The sequence below is a fragment of the Balaenoptera physalus genome (genome assembly GCF_965194825.1).
Source record: "Balaenoptera physalus genome assembly, chromosome: 17".
Classification (NCBI taxonomy): Eukaryota; Metazoa; Chordata; class Mammalia; order Artiodactyla; family Balaenopteridae; genus Balaenoptera; species Balaenoptera physalus.
The window spans coordinates 31784684-31803807 of record NC_138895.1 but is presented as its reverse complement, the minus strand read 5'-3'; the positions used below and the strand labels follow the sequence as shown (position 1 = coordinate 31803807).

Sequence of the window (19124 nt, the reverse complement as noted above, 5' to 3'; positions counted from 1 at the left end):
TTTTTCAAAACTATGTATTTTGACATTTTGTTTGAGATCTCATGCACATTGACTACATGGTAACATATAGTGATGTAATGTTAACATAAAAAAACAAAACTTGCAATTGAGAAGAGAATAAATTGTCCATTTGGAGACCCTGTAGACAGACATTTCTTGAAACACTTTTGTAAACTAGATCTTCCAGCTTCTTGAATGAATGCTAATATTCTGAAAGACTTTCAGATGAGTATTCTAACACACAACATTCTTTAGCAAGTATTCATAGTCTAAAAAATTATAAAATAATAAAGTATATAAATAACTGCAATTTAAACAATATATCTTTGAATTATTAATTAACTCTTGGTATCAGAGAAACCATTTAACTTTCTATCTTTTTAGCAACAATGCAAATGGATCATCCTTTCTTGTCTTCAATGAAGCATGCTTAAGGGATGAGAGTATCTTCCAATCTGGAGTGGCAGTTGCTGCTAGTTCATATTCATTCATTAACTAATTGAACAATGTTTTATTGAGTACTAGTTTGGACAAAGAACAGTGCTAGGTACCGGGGATATAACAATAAATAAAGCATAGGGATTCCATCCATCCTCATGGAATTTACAGTCATGTGGAGAAGTTTAACAATCATATAAATGTGATGCCTGTTTTGAAAGAGAAGGAACAGGATGCAAGAGAAATGTAAACCATGGTCATTCAACCCAACTTAGAAAACCAGGGCTGGCCTCCCTTCTGTCTTAAGAGTAATATAGAGTATTAAAGGAAGTTCTTTATATGATCACCTTAACAGATACAGAAATGCGTTCAAGAAAATTTAACCTCCATTTATGATAACTAGGAATCAAAGCAAAGAAAGATACTTAATCAGAAAAATGGCATCTACAAAAACAAAAATTACAGCTTCATTATGTATTTCACATATAATATGACCACTGTAACATGAGGTGTTGGGAAAAAATATCGTTAAGTGAAACAACAAAAAATACCTGCTATCTCTACCTCCATCCAATAACATTGTGCAACTACTTATAGTTGTAAGGTAATAAAAGATATAAGGCTCTGTAAAGAAATAAAACTATCTTTTATAGTCACAGTTGTATCACTTTCTAACAGAACACCCAGAATAAGCTCTAGATAATTTTTCAGAAATAATAAAAGAATATATCCAGCTTTAAAAATAATTAGTAGATTTTATTTTTAGAGCAATTTTAGGTTTACAGAAAAGTTGAGCAGATAGTATGAGTAGTTCTCACTGCACCCCCCCTCCCCCCAGTATACACACTCACATAGTTTCTCCCAGTATTAAGATCTTAATTAGTATTAGATATTTGTTACAATTGTTGAGCCAGTTTTGCTCTATTACTGACTAAAATCGATAGTTTACACCAGAGTTCACTCTTTGTGTTGTAATTTTATGGATTTTGACAAATGCATAATATCATATAGTATTACAGTATCATACAGAATTAGTTTCACTGCTCTGAAAAATCCTTTGTTGCACCTATTCATCTCTCTTCTCCTTAGGACACTACTGATGGTTTTAATGTCTCTATAGTTTTGCCTTTTCTAGAATGTCATATGGTTCGAAACACAGTTTGTAGCCATTTCAGACTGCTTTCCTTCACTTAATAATATGAATTTATTTCCTCCATGTCTTTTCATGACTTGATAGCTCATTTCTTTTTATTACTGAGCAATATTCCATTGTATGGATGGGTCACAGTTTGCTTACCTGTTCACCTATTGAAGACTTCTTGGTTGCTTCCAGTTTTTGGCAATTATGAGTAAAGCTAGTATAAACATGTGTGGGCTGGTTTTTGTGTGGACATTAATTTTCAACCTATTTGACTAAATACCTGGGAGAATAATTTTGCTGATCATAAGGTAAGACTATGGTTAGCTTTTTAAGAAACTACCAAGCTATCTTCAAAGTGGCTAAACCATTTTGCATTACCACCAACAATGAATGAAAGTTACTGTTGCTCTACAACTTTGTCAGGATTTGGTGTTGTCAGTGTTCTGGATGTATCCATTCTAATAGGTGGTTTCTCAATTTTTTAACTTGCAATTCCCTAATGCCATGTGAAGCTGAGCATATTTTCGTATGCTTATTTGCCATCTGCACATCTTCTTTTGTGAGATGACTGTTTAGATCTTTGCACCAACTTTTGAGTTGCTATTTTAAAGGTTCTTTGTATATTTTGGATTACAAGTCTTTTATCAGATATGTTTTCAAATATGTTGTCTCAGTCTGTGGCTTGACATTCCATTCTCTTTTCAGTGTATTTTGCAGAACAGAAGTTTTAATTTTAATAAGGTAGAATTTATCAATTATTTTCTTTTCTATATTGTGCTTTTGGTGTTATATTCAAAAAACATTGCCAAACCGAAGGTCACTTAGAATTTCTCCTATGTTATCTTCTAAAATTTTAATAGTTTGGCATTTACATTTAGGTCAATGATCCATTTTGAGTTTGTTTTTGGGAAAGGTGTAAAATCTATATTCAATTTTTTACATGTGGATGTTCAGTTGTTCCAGCACCACTGGTTGGAAAGACCATCCTTTCTCCGCTACCTTTGATCTTTTGTCAAAGATCAGTTGCCTATGTGCATGGGTAAATTTCTGTGCTCTTTATTCTGCTTCATTGGTCTATGTGTCTATTCATAAACCAATATCACACTTTCTTGATTACTGTGGTTTATAGTAAGTCTTGATATCAGATAGTATCAGTTTTCTGATTTTATTCTTCTTCTTCAATATTATGTTGTGTTTTCAGAGTCTCTTGCCTTCCCACATAAACTTTAGAATCAGTTTGCCATTACAGGCGTTCCTCAGAGATATTCTGGGTTCAGTTCTAGACCAACAAAATAAAGAGAATATAGCAATCAAGCTCATGTAGCAATCAAACAATGTCTTGAATTTTTTGGATTCCCAGTGCATATAAAAGTTGTTTACACTATACTACAGTCTATTAAGTGTGCAGTAGCATTATGTCCAAAAGCACAATGAGCATGCCTTAGTTAAAAGTACTTTATTGATAAAAAATGCTAACCTTCAGCTGTTGATGGCTGCTGACTGCTCAGGGTGGTGGTTGGTGAAAGTCAAGGTGGCTGAGGCAAGTTCTTAAAAGGCAACAATGAAGTTTGCCACATTGATTGACTCTTCCTTGTATGAATAATTTCTCTCTAACATGCAGCACTGTTTGTAGCATTTACCCACAGTAGCACTTTCAAAATTGGAGTCAACTCTCTCAAACCCTGCCACTGTTTTAACAACCAAGTTTATGTCATATTCTAAATGCTGTTTTTTTTTTTTTTGTTATGTCAACAATCTTCATAGCATCTTCACCAAGAGTAGATTCCATTTCAAGAAACCACTTTCTTTGCTCATCAGTAAGAACCAACTTCTCATCATTTAAAGTTTTATCACGGGATTGCAGCAATTCAGTCACATCTTTAGGCTCATGTTTCATTTTAATTCTCTTGTTATTTCCACCACATCTGCAGTTACTTCCTCCACTGAAGTCTTGAACCACTCAAAGTCATCCATGAGGATTGGAATCAATTTCTTCCAGACTCCTGTGAATATTGATATTTTATCTCTTTCCATGAATCACAAATGTTCTTAATGGCATAAAGAATGGTGAATCCTTTCCAAAAGATTTTCAGTTTACTTTACCCAAATCCTTCAGAGGAACCACTATCTATGGCAGCTATAGTCTTACAAAATGTATTTCTTAAATAATAAGACTTGAAAGTTAAAATCATTCCTTGTTCCAAGGGCTGCAGAATGGATGTTGTGTTAGTAGGCATGAAAACAACATGAATCTTGTATATCTCCATCACAGCTCTTGGGTGACCAGGTGCATTGTCAATGAGCAGTAATATTTTGAAATAAATCATTTTTCTGAGCACTAGATCTCAACAGTGGGCTTACAGTATTCAGTAAACCATGTTGTAAACAGATGTATTGTCATCCAGGCTTTGTTGTTTTACCTATAGAGCACAGACAGAGCAGTTTTAGAATAATTTTAAGGGGCCGAGGATTTTTGAAATCACAAATGAACATTGGTTTCAACTTAAAGTCACCAGCTGCATTATCCACCAACAAGAGAAGCAGCATATCCTTTCAAGTTTTGAAGTCAGGCATTAAGTTCTCTTCTCTAGCTATGCATGTCCTAGACAGCATCTTCTTCCAATATAATAAAGCTGTTTCATCTACATTGAAAATTTAATGTTTAGCGTAGCAATCTTTATTAATTATCTTGGCTAGATCTTCTGGATAACTTGCTGCAGCTTCTGTATCAGCACTTGTTGCTTCACCTTGTGCTTTTATGTTATGGAGATGGCTTCTTTCCTTAAACCTCATATACCAACCTCTGTTAGCTTCAAACTTTTCTTCTGCAGCTTCCTTACCTGCTTCAGCCTTCACGCAATTGAAAAGAGTTAGGGCCTTTCTCTGAATTGAGCTTTGGCTTAAAGGAATGTTGTGGCTGGTTTGATCTATGTAGACCATTAAAACTTTCTCCATATAAGCAATAAAGCTGTTTGATTTCTTATTATTCACTGGAGTAGCACTTTTAATTTCCCTCAAGAACTTTTCATTTGCTTTCATAGCTTGGTTAACCATTTAGGGCAGAGGTCTAGCTTTTGTCCTATCTCAGCTTTTGACATGCCTTCTAAACTTAATCATTTATTGCTTTTACTTAAAGTGAGAGATGTGTGATTTTCCCCTCACTTGAATACTTAGAGGCCGTTGTTAGGTTATTAATTGGTCTAATTTCAATATTGTTTGGCCTCAGGAAATAGGGAGGCCCAGTGAGAGAGAGAGCGATAGTGGAATGTCAGGTCAGTGGAGCAGTCAGAACACAGACAACATTTCTTAAGTTCGCTATTTTATGTGGGAGTGGTTCATGTTACCCCAAAACAATTACAGTAGTAACATCAAAGATCACTGATCACAGATCACCATAACAAATATAATAATAATTTAAAAGTTTGAAATATTGAGAGAATTACCAAAATGTGACACAGAGACACAGTGAGCAAATGCTTTTTGAAAAATGGTGCCAATAGACTTCCTCAACATAGGATTGCCACAAACCTTCAATTTATAAATAACACAATATCTGTGAGCCACAATAAAGCAAAGCACAATAAAACAGGTTATGCCGGCACCCATGAAATAATTTAGCAAGATTTTTATTGTGATCGCCTTGAATATACAGATCATTTTGGGGAGAACTGACATCTTAATATTGATTGTTACCATTAATGAACATGAATATTTCCCCATTTGTTTAGGTTTTTGATTTCTTTCCTCAGAATTTTATACTTTTAATCTTATAAATCTTTTGTATATATCTTAGTCCACTTGGACTTACATAACAAAATACCACGAGTAGCTTATAAACAGCAGAAATTTATTTCTCACAATTCTGGAGGCTGGGAGTCTGAGATCAAGGTGCCAGCATAGTTGGTGCCCTCTTCTAGGTCACAAACTTCTTGGATCCTCACATACATAGCAGAAGGGCTAGAGATATTTGTGGGACACTAATCCCATTCATGAAGTTTCCATCTTCATGACCTAAGGACTTACCAAAGGCCCCATCTCCTAATATTATCATCTTTGTGGGTTAGAATTTTAACATATGAATTTTAGGGTGACAAATATTCTAACCATACTCACATATTTTGGATAGATTTATATCTAAGGATTTCTTTAAACATTTTTTTGTACTATAAGTTGTGTTTTAAATTTCAAATTCTAAATGTTTATTACACATATATACGATAACAATTGACTTTTGTATATTAATCTTGTATCCTAGAATTTTGCTATACAACACTCATTAGTTCAGGATTTTTTTTTTTTTTTGGTCAGTTCATTTATATTTTCTACATAGAAAATCATGTCATCTGAAAACAAGGATAGTTGTTGTTTTTTTAATTCCCAATCTGTATAGCTTTTATTTCCTTTGCTTATTTTATTGCTTTAGCTACTGCTTTCAGTGCAATGTTGAATAGGAGTTCTGGGAGCAGACATCATTGCCTTTTTCCTAGTCTTTAAGGGAAAAGCATGTAATTCCTCACCATTAAGTATAATGTAAGCTACAGGCTTTTTGTCAGATGTTTAATCAAGTTGAGGAAGTTCTCCCATTCCTAGTTTGCTGAATATTTTTACTGTGAATGGGAGTTGTCTTTTATCAAATGCTTTTTCTGTATCTATGCTATGATTGTATGATTTTCTTCTTTAGCCTTTTAATGTGATTGATTATCTTAATTAATTTTCAAATGTGGAATGAGACTCTCATGCCTGGGATAAATCCCACTTTGTCATGGTGAATAATTCTTTATATACATTGTAGAGTTTGATTTGCTCATTTTCGTTTAGAATTTCTACATCTATGTTCATGAGTAATATTGATATGCAGTTTTCCTTTCTTGTAATGTCTTTATCTGGTTTTGGTAGTAGGGTAATGCTAGTTTCATAGAATGGGTTAAGAATTCTATTTTCTGGAAGAAATTATAGAGAATTGGTATGATTTCTTCCTGAAATGTTTAGTAGACTTCACCAGTGTAACCATTTAGACCTAGTTTTTTTTTTTTTTGGAAGGTTATTAATTTCTGATTCAATTTATTTAATTGATATAGGACTGTTCAGATTACCTATTTCTCTTTGTAGAAGTTTTTATAGATTGTCTCTTTTAAAGGAGTTGTTCAGTTAAATCAGTAATAGCCTTTATAGGCTGCCTTAACAAAAGCCTCGATGGCTTAGACATCAGGAATTTAATTTCTCACAGTTTTGGAGCTTAGAAGTCTAAAATTGAGGTGCTGTCAGTATCCTTTTCTGGTAAGGCCTCTTTTCCTGGCTTTTAGATGGCCACTTTCTCACTGTGTCCTTATCTGGCCTTTCCTCTGTGTGTGGGTGGAGAGAAAGAGATTTCTGGTGTCTTCTCTTCTTATAAGGACACAAGACATACTGAATTAGGGTCCAACCTTGTGACTTTATTTAATATCAAGTACCTCCTTAAAGTCCCTATCTCTGAATACAGTTAAATCGAGAGTTAGGGCTTTAAAATATGAATTTGGAGGTACACAATTCAGCCCATGACATCATCTAAGTTATCATATTTATGGGCATACACTTGTTCATAATATTCTTTTATTATCCTTTTAATATTCATGGTATCAGTAGTGATGTGCCTTCTTTCATAACTGATAGTAATCTGTGTCTTCTTTTTTTCTTATTTAGTCTGGCTAGAGGTTTATTAATTATATTAATCTTTTCAGAGAAATGGCTTTAAAACATTTTTTTTTCTGTATTGTTTACTTGTTTTCAGTTTCATTGATTTCTGTTCCAATTTTATTTTTCTTCCGTTTGCTTTTTATTTTCTAATTTCCTAAGATGGAAGTTTAGATTAATTACTTTTATCTTTCTTTGCCTCCTAATATGTATTTAATGCTATATATTGTATTTTAAGTACTGTTTTGGCTGCATCCCACAAATTTTGATAAGTTGTATTGTCATTTTAATTTAGTTCAAGTAATACTAAAATTTCCTTGAGATTTTCGTTCTTTGACTCACATGTTATTGATAAGTATGCTGCTGTATCTCCAAGCATTTTGAGATTTTCCCTAGTATTCTTGGTGAATGTTCCATGTGAGATTGAGAATAATGAGTATTCTGCTGGTTTTGGATGAAGTGTTCTATACATGTTGATTAGATAAAGTTGATTAATTATGCTGTTCAGTTCAACTATATCCTTACTATTTTCTATCAGCAGGGTCTGTCAATTACTGGTAGAGTGGTGTTGAAGTCTCCAACAAACGGTACACTTGCCTTTTTCTTCTTGAAGTTCTATCAGTTTTTGCCTCATGTATTTTGTTGCTCTGTTGTTAAACATATATATATATTAAGGTTTGTTACACCTTGCAAAAATTGACACCTTTATCATTATGTGATGCCCCTCTTTATCTCTGATAATTTACTTTGCTCTGAGGAAGGCTTTGTCTGAAAATAATATAGCTATTATGGTTTTCTTTTGATTAGTGTAGCGTGGTATATTTTTTATCCTATTTTTAACCATCAAAATCTATATATTTAAGGTGAGTTTCTTGTAGACAACATATAGTTGGGGCTTATTTATTTATTTTTTAAAAATCCACTCTTACCGTCTTTATCTTTTCATTGGTATATTTAGACTATTCACATTCCAAGTAGTTATTTATATAGTTAAATTGATATCTACTATATTTGTAACTTTTTGCTGCCCATTGCTGTTGTTCTTTGTTCTTTGTTTTGTGGATTTTGTTTTGTTTTTGTTTTTGATTTTGTATTTCCTCTTTTTCTACCTTTTCTGGTTGTATTGAGCATTGTATATATTACCATTTTCTATGAACATATCAATATTCTTCTTGCTTGGATCATATTCTTCTTGCTTAGATGGTTTTTGAGGAGAAGTCTAATTGAATTGGTATCTTTGTTCCTCTGTAGATAAGGTGTTTTTCCGCCCTCTGGCTTCTTTCAAGCTTTTATCTTTGTCTTTAGTTTTCTGCAGTTTGAAAATAATATGCCTGTGTGTAGATTTTGTTCTCTGAAAGTCCTGGATCTGTGGTTTGGTGTGTGACATTATTTGAAATATGTCTCTGTTCATATCTCTCTTCTCCTTCTAGTATTCTCATTATGTTCTGTTACACTTAAATGTCCCATAGTTCTTGGATGCTCTGTTCTGTTTTCCAGCTTTTTTTTTTTTTTCCTTTGTTTTTCAATTTGGGAAGTTTCTACTGAGTTATCTTCAAGTTCGCTGATTCTTCCCTTGGTTATATATAATCTCATGATGAACCTATAAGAGACAATTCTGTTAATATATTTTTTTATTTTTAACATTTCCTTTTAATTCTTTCTTGTAGTTTCCATCTCTCTGCTTATATTACTCATGTGTTTTTTTTTCTTGTTGTCCACTTTTTCCATTAGAGCCCTTAGGATATTGATCATATTTAATTCAAATTTCTAGTCTGATAATTCAAAATCTCTGCCATAAAGAGTCTGGTTCTAATGCTTCTTTTGTCTCTTCAGTCTGTGTTTTCTCTTGACTTTTAGCAAGTTATTAATTTTTTTGTTGAAAGCCAGACATGATGTATTGGGTCATGAAACTGAGGTAATAAGCCTTTAGTGTGAAGTTTCATGTTCATCTGCTTAGGAGTTTAGCTGTTTATTTTTTCTTGTAGCTGAAGGTGTTGGAAGTTTCATTTTCTTCTAGTGGCCTAGTTTTTCTCTCCCGTGTTGTTTCTGAATATCCTAGAAGCTCTTTCTTAAATAGACTTTGTGTCTTGCAGCTTTCTAATTTGTAATCCACTGTTACTATACTGAGCCTTGTTGGTGTGGTGTAAAGTATTGGGGTGAGGAAGCAGTCTATAATCCTGTGATTAAATCTCAGTTTTTTAGGTGGGCTTGACTTTTGGGGATCTTACACCCAGAATATTATTGTAGCCTTTTACTTCTTTTCTTCTACTATATCAGACAGGAATGATTCAGGGACTTTTGTTTCTGATTCTTCATACTCTTCTGTGTCTCCAGTTTTGGGGGTGGAAGTTTGTCCTGTAACTGCAATTCTCTGATGGAGCTAAGAAGCATTGTTTAGTTTTTGTTTGCTCAGCTTTTTTGTCTTATTGTGAGGTTGGGAGTGACAACTTCCAAGCTCTTTACATGTCAGAGGAGAAACTGGAAATTTTTTACAAGATCAATATACAAAGTAAACAGGCACACACACAGAGTATAATCTTTACAAAAATGGCATTTAAAATAGACACAAAAGTATGAGTAAAGAATAAATCTACAAAAGATGTGTAAGCCCTTTAAGAAGAAAATTAGGAACTTTTATTGAAAGACATAAAAAGACCAAAAATAAATGTAGAGATATATTTTGCTCTTAATAGAAAGTCTCAGTATAATGAAAGTTCAGATCTTCCACAAATTCAATGCAATTTTAACAAAATTCCCTGTAATATTTTTTGTATAATTTAACAAACTGACTCAAAAATCTCTGAGGATTAGTGAAGGCACAATATTAATCAAAATATTCCCACTTACTAGACATGAAGACTTCCTTTAACTCAATAAATATTAAGGCAGTATGTTGTGTTAGCACGGAGATAGACAAATAGTCCAACAGTGCAGACAAGTGATCACAGAAATAGACCATTCATGTATTAAAAAATTGATTTATGCCAGAGCAGTCCTTGTAGATCAGTGGGGAAAGGATGGGTTATTTTATTTATTAAGTTATTCTGTGATAATTGGTCATCTATATGGAAAACAATGAAATTAGGTTCTTACCTCATACCATAGAAAAATCAATAAATACCAATTAGATTAAAGTATAATCAATTTTAGACCTATAAAGCTTGCACAACTATGTATACTGATATTTATTTTTTTCATTTCAGATATTATTATTTTTCTGACCTGATTTCCAAACTCTTGACAGTGTACCCTGTTTAGTGTCTCTGCATCCTTAGGTACTACCTACACCATTCAATTTTAAAAGAAAGAAAGAGAGAAACTAAGAGCCATTAGGTTCAGAACTGATCATAATTCCATTTATGTTGTATCCCTATACTGACAATTGTCTCAGCTAGTTTTGAATTTTCAAATAATTAGGGGTTTATTCCTGTAAACTTCCAGATTATTTTTTAATGTTTGATTATTGATATGCACATAATGTGATCAAGAGTTTTGGAGTAAGAAAAGTCTGGATTTTCTTCCTGGCTCTGATACTTGCTACCTGTAAAACCAGGATCAAGTTACTTGTTTTTCCAAGTCTCATTTTCCCTGTGTGTAAAGTGTGTATTGTAACAATACCTACCTCACAAGGCTTAGGAGACAATTAAGTCCGATAGTAGGGAAAAAAAACCAAAAACAGCATAGTGCTTGAAACACAATGCTTAATAAATGCTGATTATTATGTTAACTCCTTTAATTTATCAGACAAATCCCAGAAATTGTTGAGAATATTATAACAGGATAAGAGAAAGTTGGGAGTGAGAGCTAAAGATATTACCTTCTAAAGTTAATATATATAAGGTGTTAAGAAGTTGCCTTGTATTTAATAGGTAGTATATATTATCATTTGCTACTACTTTTTTTTTTTTTACTATATTTAGGAAAATAAATACAAAATATGACATTGGAGCTCAAAATGATTACAGAATGTGCCATTACAGAATAAAGACAGGAGTTGGAATGGGGGCGGTAGAATCTAGGCTTTATTTGATTGCAAACTCATTATGAGCCAACAGTATAATGTGGCTCAAAAAGAAAAGCTGGAATGTCCATAGTAGATTTATAGAAAGCAAAGTGTTCAAAGCAGTGGAGATGCTAATTTTTTCTCTTTGCTTTTTTGGCCATGCCTTACCTGATGTATCCTTTTCTCTTTGGGCCACCACATTTTCTGCTGCTTCTTGGCAAATTAATGTACACCCCTAAAAAGAAATCAAAGTACTAAGAGAACTTGAATGCAGTTTGCATGAGGAAGAGCTCAAGATTACAGCCAAGTATTCTTAACATGATGGAAAGAATATTTAAGGGAGAAATTTCCTATTTTCAAATACTTAAATATCTTTTTTTTTTTTAATTTATTTATTTATTTTTGGCTGCATTGGGTCTTCGTCGCTGTGCGGCTTTCTCTAGTTTCAGTGAGCGGGAGCTACTCTTCGTTGCGGCTCATGGGCTTCTCATTGCTGTGGCTTCTCTTGTTGGAGCACAGGCTCTAGGCACGTGGGTTTCAGTAGTTGTGGTACACAGGCTCAGTAGTTGTGGCTCGTGGGCTCTAGAGTGCAAGCTCAGTAGTTGTGGTGCACGGGCTTAGTTGCTCCGCGGCATGTGAGATCTTCCCAGACCAGGGCTTGAACCCGTGTCCCCTGCATTGGCAGGCAGATTCTTAACCACTGCGCCACCAGGGAAGCCCTATTTTCAAACACTTAAAGGCTTTAAGAGAAATCTAATATTTTGAGCTATCAGAAAATTAAATCATCCATCCTACAATTCTTTTTCATCATTGGAAACATATAAACCAGGAAATTTATTCACTTGTCAGGGAAATTAGAGAACATTTGTGGAATGGTTGGAAAGTTCGATTACATAACTTTAAGATCTCTTCCTATCTTTAAAATGTGGGATTGGAAGGAACTTTCTATAATCACTCCATTTAAAGGGAATGTCTAGGCCCCTATGCCTTCCACTTAAATGACCTCAGTGTTTGATGCCTAGAAATGGGAACTTCTGAGGTTGTATCATTTACGTATTCTTAGGAATATATATAACTTTGGCTGATGCATAATATACATGCTTTTTATAACTGTAATACAAGTACTGGTGACCATTCATCTCTTACTTGAATTTTTATGATCAATTTCCTTTTGACAAATTTTGCTTCTTGGATAATTAGGTGTCTTTCATTCAATAAATGATTATTGAACAGCATTATGTGGCAGAACTGTCAATAGACAGATGAGTCAGGCATTATGTGGCAGAACTGTCAATAGACAGATGAGTTAGGCATTATGTGGCAGAACTGTCAATAGACAGATGAGTTAGGCAAGGCCCCTGCTCCCATGGAGAATGTAGTCTAGTATGGGAGACAGGTATGTAAGTGAATAATTGTAAAATAGTATATTGTATGTTACTTCAAGACCATACAGGAGCTTCATTTCATCAGAGAACCTATCCATTTTATGCTCCCCAGCACCTAGTAGAGTGTCTGCTGTATATTAGGTCCTCAAAAGATAGTTGTTGAATAAATTAATGAATTTTTAGTAGGCTTTGGTTAAACTTTATTCAAAATAATAATAGGATCTTAATGAGTAACATCATTTTTTATCAAGTAGATATTTATTTCTCAGGTTTACTGAATATTATATAAAGTAGATTTAGCCTAAGTTCCTTTTCTCTATAAAATATAAACTCCAAAATAATAATTTATATAATAAATGACCAATGGGATAGTTAATCAACTGCAAGATGCATCTATTTAAAAAATTATAGTATATGAATGAGTATTATTAATATATTAGTGGATCTGATAGTATTATGTTATATTATATTAAATTAATTAGTATTGATTTTCCTAGTAAATTCTTCCTTTAGCTAAGCTTGATTTTAAATCCATGCTTCTGTGACTACTAAGGATACAACCCTAGAAGTTATTATTTTATTTTAACAATATATACAGAGAAAAGAAAGCTAGAAATTGCTAAAGAATAAGAAGTTCCTCCCCAGAAACATTTCTCACCATTCTCTCTAAACCCAATGAGCTCACTGAACTTGATTATCCTATTGACAAACTTGTGTATCCAGAGGATACACAGCAAGCTTACAAACAGAAACTATTTGAATAAGACCCAAAGTAATATGTACCTAGGTCTGCTCTACCTGGAAAGCTAGCATCTTTGGAAATAGTCAAATATTTAATGTTAGCTTTCCTAGAGGGACTCCATAGTCAATCTCCACTCTGATAATTTCTTGTATTTTAAAAAAAAAGTGAAGTCACATCAACTATACAAACATAATATGGGTAAAAGTAAGTTAGTCTATTTAGTTCTCCTCTGATAGGACATTTTAATACATTCTGAATAAGGATCTGCTAATAATTTAAATATGTAGTTTATTATTTTTACTCTTTTATATTCTTAGCAATTGTCTACCTTCCTAGTTATGATAAATTCCATTTAGTTGCTAATCATTTTTAATAAAATGTTAGTATGTTTTTCTGAACAACTATTTTTGTTTATTGAATTGAGTAAATGGTATTTAACCCTGGTCATACCAAAATATCTTGACATAAATATATCATATAACTTCTGTATCTTAACTAAATACCGAAGTATTCAGTTTTATTTTTTCTTACTTTGAACATTAGAGATAAAACAGTACTCAAAATTTGAAAAAGATTTATCACTGTATCAAAAATTTAGGGGGAAAGAGTCATTATTAGTATGTAGAATTTTTATTGAAGAAATTTGTATGCATCCAATGATATTGAAACTAGAGAATTCTGACTTTACATAGTAATTTTAGGCATTGGGTAATATGTAGTGTCTCCTGAATACCTAAATAGAGTTTACTTGATTTGAAAATGATGAAACCTTTGGCAATGTCCTTGTTACACATTTTCCATAACTTCTATTCAAATGAACAAATATTTGATAATTTTACATTTCATATTAATTTATTTTACAGAACTAATGAAGCAAAATAATTCCTACAGTTCCATGAATAAAGAAAACACATACATATTTTGATAGAGTTTTGTTAATAAGCCTCTTTCTCCCCAGATTTACTGTTTCTCTAAATGTCAAATTCTCACACATTTTAAAATTACCATAGAAATAGTGAAGTAAACTTAATATCTCACTTATCATGGAGAAATTTATGTGTTGCTATTGAGAATTGTAAAGCAGAGTTCAAGCTTCTTTTAACTTTGAATATGTAATACCAAACATCAAAACATTTAGTTTTTTTCTTACTTTCATGTTAGAGATAAATTAATACTCTAATTTTGGAAAACAGTTATCACTCTATTAAAAACTTGAAAGGGAAATACTCCATTATTAGTACATAAATTTTTTATTAAATGAATTGGTAGTGATTCAATGAAATTAAACCTAGAGAATCCTGACCTTACGCAGTAACCTTAAAAATAAATTAACATACTTTGCCTTCAGTACCAATTATTCTGATGAACAATGATATCTTGAATTTCCCACTTCATCAATTTTGTTATGTAAGGTTGTATAAGACATGACTGTTAAAGATAATATTTATTATTTTTTTTAGGTAAATGTTACAAAATTTACCAAACTGAAGGTTTAAGAGAATCAGTGAAATAGCATAATGAAAAAACCCAAAAGAGAATTCAAAAAATGAAAACAATTGTCTTATTAAAATGGAAAATATGTTCACTATAACCACTCTATTTCCACAAAAAAAGACAAAGTAAAAGCACTTTAAAATTAAATTAGTTTGTTTTTCAAATATAACCTTCATTTTATTTATTTTATAGTATTGTCTTTATTTTGCAAGTATATATTAACAATTTTATGTATTACATATTAGAATATTAAGAATAACAGTGTTTACTCTTAATATCATATGATGTCTCTGTGCTCTTTATTATTTCGGTTATTAGTAAATACAAAACATCTCTCAATGGCATAAAATTTCTAAGTTGGTTTTTGTGTGTACCTAATTCAGAATTCCAGCTCTAACTCTGAAGTACACTAATGTGTCTTGTATTTTTTTTTTATTTTTATGGAAGTATAGTTCATTTACAATGTTGTGTTAGTTTCAGGTGTACAGCAATGTGAATCAGCCATGTATATATATATGTATATCTGTTCTTTTTCAGATTATTTTCCCACATAGGTCACCACAGAATACTGAGTACAGTTCCCTGTGCTATACAGTAGGTCCCTATTAGTTATGTATTTTATACATATCAGTATGTATATGACAGAGCCAGTCTCCCAATCTATCACTTCCCCCACCTCTGGCAACCACAATTTTGATTTTGAGGTCTCTGAATCTGTTTCTATTCTGTAAATAAGTTTATTTGTATTATTTTTTATTATACTCCACATATATTTGTCTTTCTCTTACTCACTTCACTTAGTATAATAATCTCCAGGTCCATCCATGTTGCTGCAAATGACATTATTTCATTCTTTTTTATGGCTGAGTAATATTCCATGTACCACATCTTCTTTATCAATTCTTCTGTCAATGGACATTTAGGTTGCTTCCATGTCTTAGCTATTGTAAATAGTTCTGCAATGAACACTGGAGTGCATGTAAGTGGGAATGTAAATTGGTACAACCATTATGGAGAACAGTATGGAGGTTCCTAAAAAAACTAAATATAAAACTACCGTATGATCCAGCAATCCCACTCTTGTGCATATATCGGGAGAAAATTGTAATTTGAAAATATACTTGCGTCTTGTATTTATTAATGACATCACAAATATTGTAGTTAAGCACAATTTGGAAATTCATCAGTACATAGCTTGAAAAACACAGTGATGTGTTTTCAAGTCAAAATGGTACTCCACATTTATTATTCTTTATTATATTATATTACTTCATTTTTCTCAGACCCACTGTGTACTTATATACATATCATACTAACATGATTTCATTTTCCTTTGCTCTAAGGTTACCCTTTATTTGAATATAAAATGATTTCTCCATTACACATTGAACCCAACACTAATTCCTATTAACAATATCCTCAGAACGTATACTGAATTTGTCTAATTATTCATATCTCCATGACAGACACTCTAGTACATTTCTCTAATTTCTCTTGCTCAAACTTCCAAAATGTTTTACTGGTTCCAATCTTGTCCCCCTAGTCATTTTTTATTAGAAGCAGTGATCTTTGTAAACTGGAAAAATACCAGGATACTTCTCAGCTTAAAACTCTCCAGTGGTTTCCTTTCAGAGAACATAACCCACTCCCTGCCAATTCTCTTTCATCTCATACCACTGTTCTGAGCATTCATTTTGCACCAGTTCACTAAACAGTCCCATTCTCTGAACTGGCCAAGTTTGTTTGCGCTGCTCACTATTCCCTCTGGCTGGAAACTCAGTGCTAGGCATGTGTGGCTCCTTTTGTCATTGAAATCCCATTTATCATCTACTTATCTCACCTCCTCACCCCTCATTTATAACCATCTATAATTGTATTTTTTATTGTTTATCTTTTACCACTAAAATATATAAGTTCTACAAGATCAGAGTCTTATTTACAGTTTTATGTCTAGCACCTAGAGCAGTACCTATTATGTAGTACATTCTTTCAAAGACTGTGTCATAAAAATACTTGCCCACTAATGATGGGCTTCTGCAATCCAATAAGGTGGAAAGAAAATAAAAGACTACAAGGAAAATTAATTCAGACAAAATTCAAAGTTACAACATTAATCTGCATGCCTCATCGGTCATCAAATAGGTAATATAGAAAAGGAAAGCATAAACAAAGCAAAAAGACAACCCTCAGAATGGGAGAAAATATTTGCAAATGAAGCAACTGACAAGGGATTAATCTCCAAAATATACAAACAGCTCATGCAGCTCAATATCAAAAAAACAAACAACCCAATCAAAAAATGGGTAGAAGATCTAAATAGACATTTTGCCAAAGAAGGCATATAGATGGCTAAAAAGCACATGAAAAGATGCTCAGCATCACTAATTATTAGAGAAATGCAAATCAAAACGACAATAAGCCATCACCTCACAGTCAGACTGGCCATCATCAAAAAATCTACAAACAATAAATGCTGGAGAAAAGGGAACCCTCTTAACACTGTTGGTGGAAATGTAAATCGGTACAGCCACTATGGAGAACAGTATGGAAGTTCCTTAAAAAAATAAAAATAGAGCTACCATATCATCCAGCAATCCCACTCCTAGGCATATTTGCAGAAAAAACATAATTTGAAAAGTTACATGCAACCCAGTGTTCTTTGCAGCACTATTTACAATAGCCAGGACATGGAAACAACCTAAATGTCTATCAACAGAGGAATGGATAAAGAATATGTAGTACATATAGATACAATGGATTATTACTCAGCCTTAAAAAAGAATGAAATAATGCCATTTACAACAGCATGGATGGACCTAGAGATTGTCATACTAAGTGACGTAAGTCAGACAGAGAAAGACAAATATATGATATTGCTTATATGTGAAATCTAAAAAAAAAGGGTACAAATGAACTTATTTACAAAACAGAAGTAGAGTCACAGATGCAGAAAACAAACTTATGGTTACCAGAGTATAAGTGGGGGGAGGGATAAACTGGGAGATCGGGATTAACATATACACACTACTGTATATAAAATAGATAACTTATAAGAACCTGCTGTATAGCACAGGGAACTCTACTGAACACTCTGTAATGGCCTATGTGAGAAAAGAATCTTAAAAAAGAGTGGATATATGTATATGTATAACTGATTCACGTTGCTGTACACCTGAAACTAGCACAACATTGTAAATTAACTATACTGCAATAAAAATAAATTAAAAAATAAAAATACATATAAAAAAATAAAAAAAAAATAATTCCTTGGCAAACAGACCTATGGTTGCCAAGGGGAAGGGGGAGTGGAGGAGGGATGGATTGGGAGTTTGGGATTAACAAACACAGACTATTATATATATATATATAACTGAATTTCCTTGCTGTACACCAGAAACTAACACAAAATTGTAAATCACTATACTTCAATAAAGTAAATTTTTTTTTACAAAAGAAAACAAAACCAGTAATTTAGAGACTAACAGGCTAAACAAAGTTGTTGATTCCCCAATATAGTTTACTCTTTTTCAAAAGATAGTTTAAAGCATCACACTAAATGGGATACAAATTTAAAACAAAAAAACTAAACACTAAAACAACAAGAGATTTCATAACTTTCTCCCTGAGCAGGCATGAATTCTTTTACTCTATCCATCCTTTGGCTCAGGTAAAAAATAATAATAATAATGGTGTCTTCCTTGACACTTCCTTTTCCCTCAGAGCTCGTGTCCAACCATCAGTACATCTTGGCAGGTATACCTTTAAAATATATCCAAAATCCAACTATTTCTCAATATCTCCACTGGTACTCCCCTGGCCCAAAGCAGTATCATTTCTCACCTGAAAATTTGCAAGAGTTCCCAGTGGGTCTCCCTACTCCAACTCCTGCTCCACTTCAATATATTTTCCACATAAAGCTCAATCATTTCTTTAAAGCATAAGTCAAATGTCACTTTTCTGCTCATGACACTCCAGTTTTTTCCTCTCAATTGGAGCAAAAGCCAAACTCCTTACAGTGGTCAACAATCCCCTATCTTGTATGATTCTCTGTTGCCTTTCTGACCTCATATCTTGGCACTTGCCCTCTGTCTCTGCTTAAACTATACCAGCCACCTTGCCATTCTTTGAACTTGCCGAGCATGTCTTCACCTCAGGGCCTTTCACTTGACATTTCTTCTTCCTGGAACACTCCCTGCCCCAACTCCATTTCACTTGGTTCACTTCATTATTTTCTTTATGTATAATAAATGA

General features: G+C 32.9%; 1 protein-coding gene across 5 annotated transcripts in view; it reads left to right on the top strand.

The window, feature by feature from the left end:
- The window catches only part of MMP16 (matrix metallopeptidase 16), a 352530-nt gene that overhangs the window by 165148 nt on the left and 168258 nt on the right, over positions 1 to 19124 (top strand). The gene's annotated exons all lie outside the window — the stretch shown is intronic.